Raw genomic sequence first — 13,717 nt, forward strand, 5'->3', positions numbered from 1 at the left:
ATTTTTACATTAAAGGATTGAAATATGATGATTAGAATTTTTTGGCATTTTCAGTAGACATTTGAACATATTTTTACTTTGATTTTTTTTCACTGCTTTATGCATTTGTTCTCACCTTGAGATGTGATGTAAAGAAAAGGAACCTTGAGAGATAATCGCACTGCCTTCAATAATCAATTTCTAAAGTTTCTTAAATATTTTGGTTTGTATATGTTGTTAGAAGACTGATGATCAGTATCTACTATTTTACATTTAAAAGAAAATTTTACAATATGTATTATATCCTTAAAATATGATCAGGGCTGTATATGGTATTGAAATAGGACCTGAGTCTGCCCACCACCCAAAAGAGGTAGCTCATAACTGCCTAGAACGCCAACTCAACTCACCTGAACTCACATGCATAAACTCACATATAAACTGGTATACACATAATTTAAAAATAAAAGGAATAAAACAATTTAAATATGGATCAAAGCATCTATAGTTCATATTGTTATTTCAATCATGTGAGCAATTATATCGACTAAAACACAAGAATCAAAGGTACCTAAAATTTAAAATATATCTTCATTGACAATTACAAAATATACAATAGCTTCATATTTTCTTCAAAGATTAGATCCTCTTTGTGTTTACTGTTTTGCAGTCTTTTTTATTCTCTGTTGCTCCTCCTTCTGCCCATAGTAACCAATCTTTAACTTGTCTTCATGTTTGAAGTCTTTTGTTCTATTCCACAATGATGTGAGATCATGAAAACAAGTTTACTCCAGAATTTATCTTATTTCACTTAATGGAATACTTTTCTTGTCTGGGTGACTATTCATACCATTCAGCCACTGACAGCATTTATTTCTAAGACTTGATAACTATAAAGAGATAAATAGAAATCTCTGAAGTGGTTCTGAGAAACAGCTGTATATATATTTTTGCATTTATTTGATGGCTTGAAATTTTCCCATAAAAACAATTCTTTTTCTTTTTTTCTTTATAAAAACAGAAAGTGATAATGCTTATGAAGTTAAATTTGAGAATTCCTACCTCTGACAGTGTCTTTTATTTTTGGTTGTGAGCCTGGCCTTTAACAGCTGAGACATCTCTCCAGCCTGACAGTCTCATAAGCTCCTTTTTTCTCTTCATCAGAATACACCAGCCTTATCATTTGGTTCTTGATGCTTTCAGGTTCATCATAAATAAGCTTGTCTCAAACCCAATGGCATTCAATTATTGACAAACTTTTAGTTTACTACATGTATAGTATTTTCTTTGCAATTAGAGTAAATAATCTATAGGCATGGTTAAAATTAAAATGGGGTTAACCAAAGAAGAGAAACCTCTAATTGAAACAAAATCTAGTTTCTGTGGTGAGAATTGAGACTGCTCAAAATAACAGTACTTTAAGGGATTATAATAAAATTGAATACATTCAAATCACATCTGTACCTTTTCTGTGAACCTTCCTATTTACAGAGATTTTGCGCATGTCTAAATAAATGGGTGAAAATTAGGATTGCTTTATAGCAAGGATCCCATGACAGTCAGAAAGAAATTCCCCTATGAAGCAGTTGGGGACTTGGATATCTACTGGAGCCTAATATTGTGTCATACAGAAATCAAGCATAACAATCCCAAGAATGTACTTCAAGAAGAGTCCCCCAGAGCTCGTGTCTCTAGCTGCATATGTAGCAGAAGATGGCCTAGTCGGCCATCATTGGGAAGAGAGGCCCCTTGGTCTTGCAAACTTTATATGCCCCAGTATAGGGGAACGCCAGGGCCAAGAAGTGGGAATTGGTAGGTGGGGGAGCAGGGCAGGGGGAGGGTATAGGGAAATGATCGGGATAGCATTTGCAATGTAAATAAAGAAAATATCTAATAAAATTGAAAAAATATAAAAGAAGAGTCTACTTTAGATTTTACTGTAGCTGTCCTACTATTTAACTATTCGTTTATTATTTTCATATACCGTTCTAAAAGCTTCTTATTTTCTGAGAGTTTTATATATACATATAATCTAATTTAGGCAAACCATTCCTTCCATTTCAATTCCTCATCTATTCCCTTTCTGGTACTTTACAATGGACTTCATGTGCTAGCACATTCAGGGGGTTTGCATTGCATTTATTGACTATCATGAGTACCCCATTGACAAGTAACTAAAAAAATGTATACATATAGTTTTCATTCATCATCCATTCTATATATTACTATATCTACTACATCTCCTGTCATTTAAGGTTTTTGTAAGAAAACTTTTTGTTGGCATCAGGACCTATCATGAGGCAAATTATATCAGCATGGTCACTATGTCTTCTCAGAATCCTATCTTCTTTAAACTTCAGTTTGTGTACCCTCTACTCCTGCAAGAACTTCTGTTTTGGGCTTCTAGGGAAAAATTAGGAATGTGTGTTGGTGGACTGAGAAATTAACCCTCGTATAAAAATTGGTTGGAAGTAATCCCTGTTGGGGGCTTGAATTATTTTAAAATAAAATAACAACAACAACAACAAAACATGAAAGAGGAAAATGCCACCTGCCTTGTTAGACTCAAAGTTTTCAATTCTAAGCAGTGTTTCTTCCATAGAGCTCTTAGACTTTAGAAGTAAGTTTGTGTGTTATAAAGAGATTCAAGAAATTTCAGAACTTCTCTCACTTTCACAATATAAGGGTAGATTTAGACTTGAGCGCTGGGTAAGTGAGGGTGAGAAAATGTTATAAGTTTGTGGACAACTAAATCTATGAAAACTAGCTCTCCAGTGAATTTCAGTTTGCCTTTTTATTAATGACACAATAAATAAGAGAGCACAATTCCTGCTGTTGCTCCAGGGTAGTCTCCAGCATCAGTCTCCATTCACAGTGTCCCCTTAAAAGGAGTCAGAGAGGACACAGTTATAGTTTAAATAATCACAAGTTTCACTGGAGCTAGAAAGGAAGACTAGCCCTAACCTAAGCAGCAGAGTACCAGCCATAGAAGGATTCCTCTTCCTGTGCTTTCCAGAGCATGGGCACTTCAAGGAAAGAAGCTACGCACTTAACTTGAGCCACAGTTATTAAATATTCATAGTTTTCTCCTAATTTTTCTTATCTCTCATGTTTGTCTATCAAGCCAAACACTTAAAAAATGAATGTAAGAAAGACAGTTTTTATTTCCATAAAACAGCAAAATGGACATATGTAATCTAAAAATACTGAACCTAACACATTTACATGTCTTTAAACAGTATCAGTTCCTAAACCCCACTCTGTCTCTCCTGCAGTTACACATAGGACTCAGGCAAGAAAATAACTAAAGAATGAGAAAATAAATAAATGAACCGTGTTTATCTTACCAAAATGACTTCTCACACAGCAATTGTTCTTGAACAGCGACTGAGTCCATTGGGTTGATCCACTTTGAAAAGTAAAAATAAATTTCTGAAGAGCTGGAGAGACTGCTTAGAATGTAAGAGCAACTAACTGCTCTTTGATAGGAAGTTTGCTCTATTCTCAGGACTAATATGGTGACTAATCACTAACTGTAGCTCCAAGGAGATTTGATATTGTTTTGACAGGGAGACACCAAATTATCATGAATTGACTTTGCAAGATGATGAAGAGAAAAAGTGTCTGATGGGTTCTCAGAGACTGAATTTTTGATACAGACCTTCCAGCATTCCTGGAAGTTGCCAAGGAAGTCCCATATTTCTATATTGCTCTCTTTATTCATTGAAGGTATTGGGACTGATTCAACTAATGATCTTGCTTCCTCTGGAGTGCAAAGGAAAGGACTTTCACACGTGCACATTTATACAATTGATAGCTCCCTGGTTACATTTATTCCTAAGCTCTGCTTTCCAACATCCACAGGCAGAGTTAATATCTACATCGATGAAAGTCTTATTTTTGAATTCTCCATTATACGCAAACTTCTTTCCGGTTTTCCATCGAGTATCTTATAAAGTCTCAGCCAATTGAGAGTGGCTTCCAGATAAGCTGGGTTGAACTTGTTAACATTATAGATAACATGAAATTTTTCAGCCTCAGGATCATTCACAATGATAGGAATTGTGTCAAAGTGTCAAAATCTCAAGAATCTTGTGATGGATCACATTTCCATGGGACTGGACTGTGGAGCCTACTATACAAACGTTAATGGGAACATTGTCTCCACAGTAGTTTGTGTTTTTATCTTTTGGATGTGGATCTTCTTATGTCTGAGGGAGGAACCCATAACTCTGTGCACATAGCTTGTGAGGAACTTTCCATTCTTCACATCCTGTTTAATGGGATTCCGTGGCTCCTCAGTGGCAATCTCCATTTTGGCATTTGCATTTACATACTGAGATCTTTTCACAGCCATGTTAAACAAATTCTAAGGGTCATCAGTTCGTGCCCTTTGTCAAGGCTACTTTCCTTTTTAGAGTCCATCTTCTGAGAAATTTCATGGAAGGGGGATGTACTGACCAGTTACATTTTTTTTTTCAATTTCAGTTTGCCCTATTGACTCAATTGCTGGCCATTATTAAATCCCATGGCTAGTGTTCCCTTCTCAATACTCTCAACCCAGCACCCTAAATCTATCCTCAACCTTTAGCTCCAGCTCAAGAGCCCTAACCACCCACATGAAGAAGTGGCATATGGCTCATCCACCTGAGATCTCACATGGTTGGTTGGCCTTTCCCCCTCTAAAGCACAGTGAGAACTCTCTCCTCTCCTCTTTGCATCTGTCTGCTTGCCAGTGGGAACCTGGAAGTCCCACTTATTCCTTCTGCCTAGCAATCGGCCAAGAGCTGGGGAACAGGACCTCAACATCAGGACCAATAAAATAACTAATTTAAAAACTTTTCTCCCAGACACAAACTGAACAAAACCATAACGATCATGTTATTACAAAGTATAATATACAACTAACATCTAGGCCATCATATTTGTCAATTAGATAATGTCCTCTAGCATCCTTTCTTTCTTTCTTTCTTTCTTTCTTTCTTTCTTTCTTTCTTTTTTTTTTTTTTTTTGCTTATTTTTTAATTAGGTATTTTCCTCATTTACATTTCCAATGTTATCCCAAAAGTCCCCCCTACCTTCCCCCCCCCACTCCCCTACCCACCCATTCCCACTTTTTGGCCCTGGCGTTTCCCTGTACTGGGGCATATAAAGTTTGCAAGTCCAATGGGCCTCTCTTTCCAGTGATGGAAAATGTGGTACATTTACACAATGGAGTACTACTCAGCTATTAAAAAGAATGAATTTATGAAATTCCTAGGCAAATGGATGGATTTGGAGGGCATCATCCTGAGTGAGGTAACCCAATCACAAAGGAATTCCCACAATATGTACTCACTGATAAGTTGATATTAGCCCAGAAACTTAGGATAGCCAAGATATAAGATACAATTTGCTAAACAGTTACATTCTTGAAGAATGGGTGGTATTCCTGTGAGAGGATATGCCTATGCTCCTTCCTGTTGTATAAGGACATGACATGATTTTATTTCTTAACTTATAGCTACATAATGTAAATATCTGCAAGACTAAATATATGTGTGACTAAATACATATGAGATGCCTTAGTTCTGTTCACAATAAATTATATTTTCTTGAAATTTTGGGATGTACAAACATGGCTTCTTCTGTTTATTATGATGCCATCATATCCACTATTGTACTATGTAACAGACATTTATAGCACCTACAGGGCACTTCAGAGAGATTACTGCCTGTTTTTACAGACATTAACCTGGCATCTTGTTAAGGTCTCAGTGAGAAGCCCCCAGAGATTAGTGGGCTTTTGTTCTTTTTGAAATTTCTTAACAAAGCAGTAAGTGAGGAAGCAGTTTACTAGGTCAGCTTTCTTTCACTGAATATTCAATAATGCAAAAGGTTCAGATAATAATGCATTCTTAAAAAGCAGGCTGCTCAAAGCTCTTGTAAAGTTACAAAAGAGCATACATACTAAAAATCTTACAGTGAACTTCTTCTTTTATTTTTTAACAAGAACCTAGAAGCGCTACATGCATAGAATGACACTACTTTAATTTCATTATTCTGTTCTTGAAATTTGTTCATTTTCTTATTTTTTGGAGACTCTATGTGTTATTAGCAGGACAATAGTAGTGCCAGTACTTGCTATCCCTGAACATCATAGATATTTGTGCTGAAGACTTTTTTTTTTTTTTTGCGTTGACTATTATTTGTACACCGCATGTTTTCCATTCACAGGCATCGTCTTCTTTGAAAAATTTTTTTCAATGTTAAAATTTAACTTATGCATATAAACACAAAAGTAAGCACATTTATGGATGCTAGATGCTTTCAGAAATGTGTGTGTGTGTGTGTGTGTGTGTGCGTGCATGCACACTTGCACTGTACTTGCTTTTTGGGGTTCCTGAGATCCTCTCCCTTATTCAAGAGATGCTGCCATTTGTTTCATCAAATTCTCCCTAATGTTTGCTAATGGTCTCAACAGAGCAGTCATTTAACCTTTCACTTGCCCTCAATCATGGCTTTGAGTAGAAAAGAACTACAAAGTCATTTGTCTGTGATTTTCTAGGTCTTTCCATTTCCCTTCCATGCTTTCATTTTGTAATCACCATAATGTAATTATATTCAGGGAGCTGAATCTTTTATAAAGTATACTATGAAATTGTAGAATGAAAACACTGAGACTCATTTAATATAAAATGATTTCCATCTTATCTATATTTTACTCCTTTGGTTTTTATTTTTCATTAGGTATCTTATTGCTTAATACCCCAAAACACTTGCCTCTCAGGAATTCCCTAAAGGAAGACAAATTTTGGATGCTCAACTTTGTTAACCATCACTAAAAGCTTATTACTGGACACACTTGATTTCTTTAGTAAGATGGATTTTCTTAAAAGAAGAGAATTTCTTCTTTTTTTAAAATACTTTTTTATTACGTATTTTCCCCCATTACATTTCCAATGCTATCCCAAAAGTCCCCCATACCCTTCCCTCCACTTCCCTACCCACCCATTCCCATTTTTTGGCCCTGATGTTCCCCTGTACTGGGGCATATAAAGTTTGCGTGTCCAATGGGCCTCTCTTTCCAGTGATGGCCGACTAGGCCATCTTTTGATACATATGCAGCTAGATGAACAAAAAAATGCTGGCTGTGTTTCCTGTAATTCTTTCAAGTTTTTTTTTTTTTTTTTTTGTGTTTCCTCTTTAAGGAGATCTACCTGTTTAGCTGTGTTCTCCTGTATTTCTTTAAGAGAGTTATTACTGTCCTTCTTAAAAATCTCTACCAGCATCATGAGATATGATTTTTAAATCCAAATCTTGCTTTTCCGGTGTGTTGGGATAACCATGACTCTCTGTGGTAGGAATACTAGGTTCTGATGAGGCCAAGCGGTGTTGGTTTCAGGGAAGGCATAGGTGATTTTTGTGGAGAAAACTAGGAAAGGGGATAGCATTTGAAATGTAAGTGAAGAAAACATCTAATAAAAAAGAGAAAGAGAAAGAAAAAAAAAAAAAAAACAGAAACACCGGAACAAAAAATAAAAACACACGATTAGAGTTGATGTCTAAATAAATAAATAAATAAATGCTGGCACATTAGAACCAAAAACTTGAAGCATTAGTAACTTAGTGTCCATTCTTTAGAAATCTATCAGAGAGAATGGAGCATGGCAGCCTTGTTTACAAAGCCTAGTCTAGATTGAAATGGCTTAAAACAGTGCACTTTTGGAAAAGACACCTTGTTCCCAATAGTCTCCTTAGAAGTCATGTATCATTCAACTAAGGAGCCATTGAGCTGTTTTCATGCTTCAGAGAATTGATACACTTGCATTTCTCCCAAGGTAGGTCACTTAGTCTTGTACTGTTTGATGTTACTTTGGTTTTCCAATGGAGCTCATAAAAGAGATTGATTTCCTACCTTGGTCATTTTTGCTTCCCTTGCCATATGTAGGCCTGTGGAACACAAGTTCTTTCATTGGTGGCTAGTCTGATGTATTGCTCATTGCAGTGCTCTAGAGACAGAAAATTGAATTGCTCCCATAGCAAGCACCCTGCAATTACTCAGGCTGTAACTACTACATAGGCCTAACAAACTGCATTGCTCCCCAGGTGGCTTGTTTTTACTTCACTCTTTTTACTATTAGGCCTTCCCTGCTCCAGGGATCTGGGACACAGCATCTACAGAGTCTGGTTCTTAAAAGGCTAATTCAAATGATATTTAGAGAAATGGTTACCCAATGCCCCTGCTATTCCATCAAAAATAAATCATATCATTGCCAATTAATGTGTGCTGAACATCTAAGAAAATTGTGTCAATGTTTAATCAAAACAGACATTTAACAAAGAAGACATTTTTCCTATTTTCAAGTTATAAACATTTTGAGATGAAGAAAAAACAGGTAGGTACATAAACATTTGAATAACATGATTTAGTTTAGCTTAAATTGGGTCCCCTATTTGTTTATAATTCTATAATAATCCCTCTGATACTTCTGTTGTATTTTTGGATTTGATAAACAAATATAATTACAATCAATATAAATTTAGGTTCTTCTTTTTGTAAAATAACCCAGTCAATGAAAAAATAATCATTTTGTAATAAGAAAGATTTTTTTTATTTCTAAATACATCATAGAGTATATTGAGCAGGTTGAAGTTAGACATTTAAACTGAGATATCATACAGTTTAACTTGTATCAATTCGTAAGATATGTATTCAAGAAAATATATCAACTTTTTCATTAGTCAATTGCCAAAAATTAAAACATAAATTTTCTTTATATTGTTTTTATATTCAGAATTTGACTCTTGTCAAATTTTTTTGAAAAACATTTCTCCAAATTTACAGTGCTTGTGGCATTTACAAGTCTCCCAATAAGATATAATTTTTGAGAAAATTATGGACAACATAACTTTGTGACATTTGTGACACGTAAAAAAATATTATATCACTTCATTTAGTTTAGCAAATAACTTGTACATTTTCTCATAGAGTTTCATTTAAACTTATATTTAGTTACAGGGGAATTATAAATAATTGAATTACATAATTTAAATGATTTAAGGCAAAGATAAATTACCATTGTTTGTTTGTTTTTCATATATGAAAACCAAGAAAAATAGGGAAGAGTGGCAACACTTTGGAGGTGGCATTAAAGAATCACATTAAATCCCATCAAATGTGCAATAAAATAGATGAATACTTATGCCAGAAGAAGGTTTTCAGTATGGCTTTTTCATAAATTCAGAACTAATGTGTCTGTTTCATAATGACTAACAGTGAAGGGCATTCCCGTGTAGTGGTCCCTTGCTTTTAACCTCATCTGGATGCTCATGGGTTCCTTATGCTCCCTGCAGTCTTCTGGATGGCCGCAGACTGCTTCTGACAAAAAGTCAGAGCCATCTGATTTCAATTGCCATATTCTTCTTCGGAAGACTTAAGTGATAGAAATTGTGACCTTTTAGCTTCACTTGAAAATCAGTGCTATATTTGGGTCCTTTCAGCAAAATCTTGCTAGTGTATGCAATGGTGTCAGCGTTTAGAAGCTGATTATGGGACGGATCCCTGGATACAGCAGTCTCTAAATGGTCCATCCTTTCATCACAGCTACGAACTTTGTCTCTGTAACTCCTTCCCTGGGTGTTTTGTTCCCAATTCTAAGAAGGTGCACAGTGTCCACACTTTGGTCTTCATTCTTCTTGAGTTTCATGCGTTTATCAAATTGTATCTTATATCTTGGGTATCCTAAGTTTTGGGCTAATATCCACTTATCAATGAATACATATTGTGTGAGTTCTTTTGTGATTGTGTTACTTCACTCAAGATGATGCCCTCCAGGTCCATCCATTTGGCTAGGAATTTCATAAATTCATTCTTTTTAATAGCTGAGTAGTACTCCATTGTGTAAATGTACCATAATTTCTGTATCCATTCCTCTGTTGAGGGACATCTGGGTTCTTTCCAGCTTCTGGCTATTATAAATAGGGCTGCTATGAACATAGTGGAGCATGTGTCCTTTTTACCGGTTGGGACATCTTCTGGATATATGCCCAGGAGAGGTATTGCTGGATCCTCCGGTAGTACTATGTCCAATTTTCTGAGGAACCGCCAGACTGATTTCACAGGAGTGGATGTTCACAGTCAGCTATTGGATGTATCACAGGGCTCCCAATGGAGAAGCTAGAGAAAGTACCCAAGGAGCTAAAGGGATCTGCAACCCTATTGTTGGAACAACATGATGTACTAACCAGAACCCCGGAGCTCTTGTCTCTAGCTGCATATGTATCGAAAGATGGCCTAGTTGGCCATCAATGGAAAGAGAGGCCCATTGGACTTGCAAACTTTATATGCCCCAATATAGGGGAATGCCAGGGCCAAAAGAATGGGAATGGGTGGGTAGGGAAGTGGGGGGGCGCTATGGGGGACTTTTGGGATAGCATTGGAAATGTAATTGAGGAAAATATGTAATAAAAATATTAAAAATCAAAAAAAAAAAGAAAATCAGTGCTTATCTAAAAATGAGACCTTATCTTCTGCTAAGAGCCAATGAGTAGAAATAATTTGAAGAGAATAACAGTAAATTTTTAGCTTGTTAAAAGCTCTGTATCTTGCTGTATGCAGGACAAGATGTGCTGGTTTAGATGTTTTGTTTTGTTTTCCTCAAAAAAAAATGATCTTTATTTCCCCAGCATCTTCATTATAATCCCCAATGCTTACTAATGGTCAAATTGTTTCTATTATATTTTATAAATATGGCAATTTATCTATTATTTTTAAACTAATTTCTGCATGGATGTTTTCATTTTGAGGTGACCATCAGTAGGTCACAAGAATCTGAAGTTTAGTTTTACATGTCATAACTTACTCCCGTTGAGATGTTAAATAAAAATGGTATGTGCTAAATCATACAATCAACAGAGAAATTAACCTACTGTTAAACTAATCTTTGGTAAGTTAGATATAACCCCCACAAGCCCCTCTGTTTAAATGCTTGATTCCCAGGGAATGTTTAGGAACTATAGGATTGCTGGAGAATGTGTCACTCTGATGTTTCAAAAGACCTTTGCCATTTCCCATATGTTCTCTGCCTCATAATTACAGTTTTGAGATGTGAGCTATGAGTTATTCCTGTAGTCATGACTTCTGTCTGCCTTCATGGACTCTATCTCCATAAATAAGTTTAATTAAATGTTTTATATATTGCCCTGGTCTTATTTGTCTTATAATACCTTGGTCATCAAGCTTATTATAGCAATAGAAAAGTAACTAATACACCAAGGTGTCTTTCTTCTCTTCCAACATTTTTTACAGATCAATGTTACCATCACAGAAAGAGAAGCAGTCTGACAGAGAGTGCAGAATCTGGCTGAAGCACAGTTGCTGTGGCTGCATGTTCAAGACTTACATAGTATCAGCATGGTAGCATGGGTAGGGCAAAAGAAGCTTAGGAAGTTCTACTCCTCGCTGAAGAGCTATTGAAAGTTACTGACCGCTAGAGTAGAGAAAGTCAGTTTCCTTCAGAGATATAGCTCCTGAGATGCGAAAAGTGCTAATACAATGGTACCCATATAAGTGTCACTAGATGATTTTTAAGAAGTACATGAACATGGAGAGAAAATAGTGAAAACACATCTGGAAACTACACAATAAAGTTTAAAGGGATTTACTTTTACTTAGTGGAAAAGAATCAGTGTAGAGGCTTACCCATTAAGGAAGTGTGGAACCTTGACCCTGGTGCGGAAGGGCAGTGTAAGCAGAGGTAAAAACACAATATATTGTTTTTCTTTTTCTCTAAAGCAGTGTCTTTTGGCAAGGACCGTTGAATTGAGAGTCAGTAAAATAGCACAAAGTTCTAAGATGCAGCTACAAATCGTTGTCCAAAAATGACCCAGGAATAAAAGTATAATTCAATGATAGAGTACTCACCTTTCTTATAGGTTGTAGGGTCTATCTCAACTCAGCAAAACAAAACAGAATAAATGCATTTCAAATCTGCTTTTCTTAACCTGTGTCCCAGATGTTTTTGCCAGCACTCCTATACCCTCTAGAGATCTATAACACATTTTGCCAGGTAATTTTTTTTTAATTTCATGTCAGTTTTAAATGGACATCCTGCTTTGGCTGAATCTGGAAGATGAAATAAGATATATATGGCATTTTTCTGGTATGAGCAAAGACCTCTGGATGCCTTGGTTGTTCCTGTTTTCTGTCCTGTATTCCTCCAGTTCCACTGGAAAATGAGATGTGAGGTACAGTCTGAGGGCTCCAGGATTTTCAGAGGACACTTACCTACACATGTCTTCTTTGTCAAGAGTTAAAGTCTTTTCCACTACCAGCTACCCTTAGTAAATTATTCACAAATTATAACTGAAATACAAACTTGCATGTGCATGCACGAGATTTGTAAATGGTGAGCAATGCTGTTGGTACAATAAAAACTTCCTCGATGTTATAAGAAAAATTAGATTATCCATTGCCATCCCTATGGGACATCTTTAAATAATGCATTTTAATCTTAATGAGCATGAAAACAAAACAGTGTAAAAGAATAGCATAATGTCACTCTGCATTCTCCAATACAGCTTTTAGAATGTATTACTTCTGCAAAATATATAAAGTATTAATATTTAAATAACAATAGTAAACTAGGAATAGTTTCGCTATTTCTATTTTAATTATTGCATGTAAGTCAAAATAGTAATTGATAAACTAGATCTATGCATGCAGTTTTATACTAACATTGTGTGTCGTTGCATGTATTTATTTATGGTATATGTACTGTGGAGAGTTCATAGGTGTGTGTATTATAATTATATATAATATAATATATGTGTGAATATATATATATATATATATACACATATTTGTTCATATTTATATGCAGCTCCAGAAGAGAGTTGCCATTGTTAGACCTAGTGAGGAAACCCCCACTCCATTCCCGATTCGGCGTGCACCCAAAAAATCACGAAGGACCATCTCTTCCTGTAATTACATGAGGACGTTTAATTACGGAGCTCCAGTCGGACATGTATCCCACACAGGAGATAACGGATGTCGGCCAAGAGGCTCGAAAGCTAGGAGTTTTTATGGGGTAAGGGGCTTAGCGGTGTGGAATTCAGCATAGCGACACACTATTGGCTTATTCAAACATTATCAGAAGGATTACAGAGCAACAGGACTTTGTTCCTGTGGGCTGGGGGCTTATCTTTGTTCACATAGCAACCAGTTGATGTATGACTTTTACCCGGTGCCAAGGGGCAATAGACAGAGGGGAGGTTCCGGCCAAATGGTGGGGACTCAGACAAGATAGCCTTGCCTGCGTCCTTGAATTCTTTTCATCTTCACAGTTAAGATGTTCTTAGGAATGCCTTAACAACAGCCCTGCCCTGGCAGGCCTGGGGGCTGTTCTGCTTTGTTCTCAGTCCCAGGCCTGGGCAGTGGGCTCTTAAACAACTCACAAGTTACAATATTTTACCTTCCTTCACCATAAGCCATTTTCACATGTTAGTGTCATAGAAAGTTTTATATACTATATGATTCAAATACTGTCATTAATTTTTTAAACGGTAATGGCTTTCAATAAAGTTCAGGATTGAATCTGCATGTCCAAAAAAAAAAAAAAAAAAAAAGGAATAGAAAAAAGAAAAGAAACAAGGAAGTAGAGTATTAACTACTAAAATGAGCAACTCAGCAAAATCTGTGCTTCAGTGCTAAGGTACTCAGAAAAGAAATGAAACAGGTACAGATAAAATGGAGTCT

General features: G+C 36.0%; 1 pseudogene; it reads right to left on the reverse strand.

The window, feature by feature from the left end:
- Positions 1-3,508: 3,508 nt before the first annotated feature.
- LOC110306527 (inorganic pyrophosphatase 2, mitochondrial pseudogene) lies at positions 3,509-13,453 on the reverse strand (annotated as a pseudogene).
- Positions 13,454-13,717: the final 264 nt, after the last annotated feature.

The sequence above is a fragment of the Mus caroli genome, unplaced genomic scaffold (assembly GCF_978045245.1).
Source record: "Mus caroli unplaced genomic scaffold, Mus_caroli_1 scaffold_14, whole genome shotgun sequence".
NCBI lineage: Eukaryota > Metazoa > Chordata > Mammalia > Rodentia > Muridae > Mus > Mus caroli.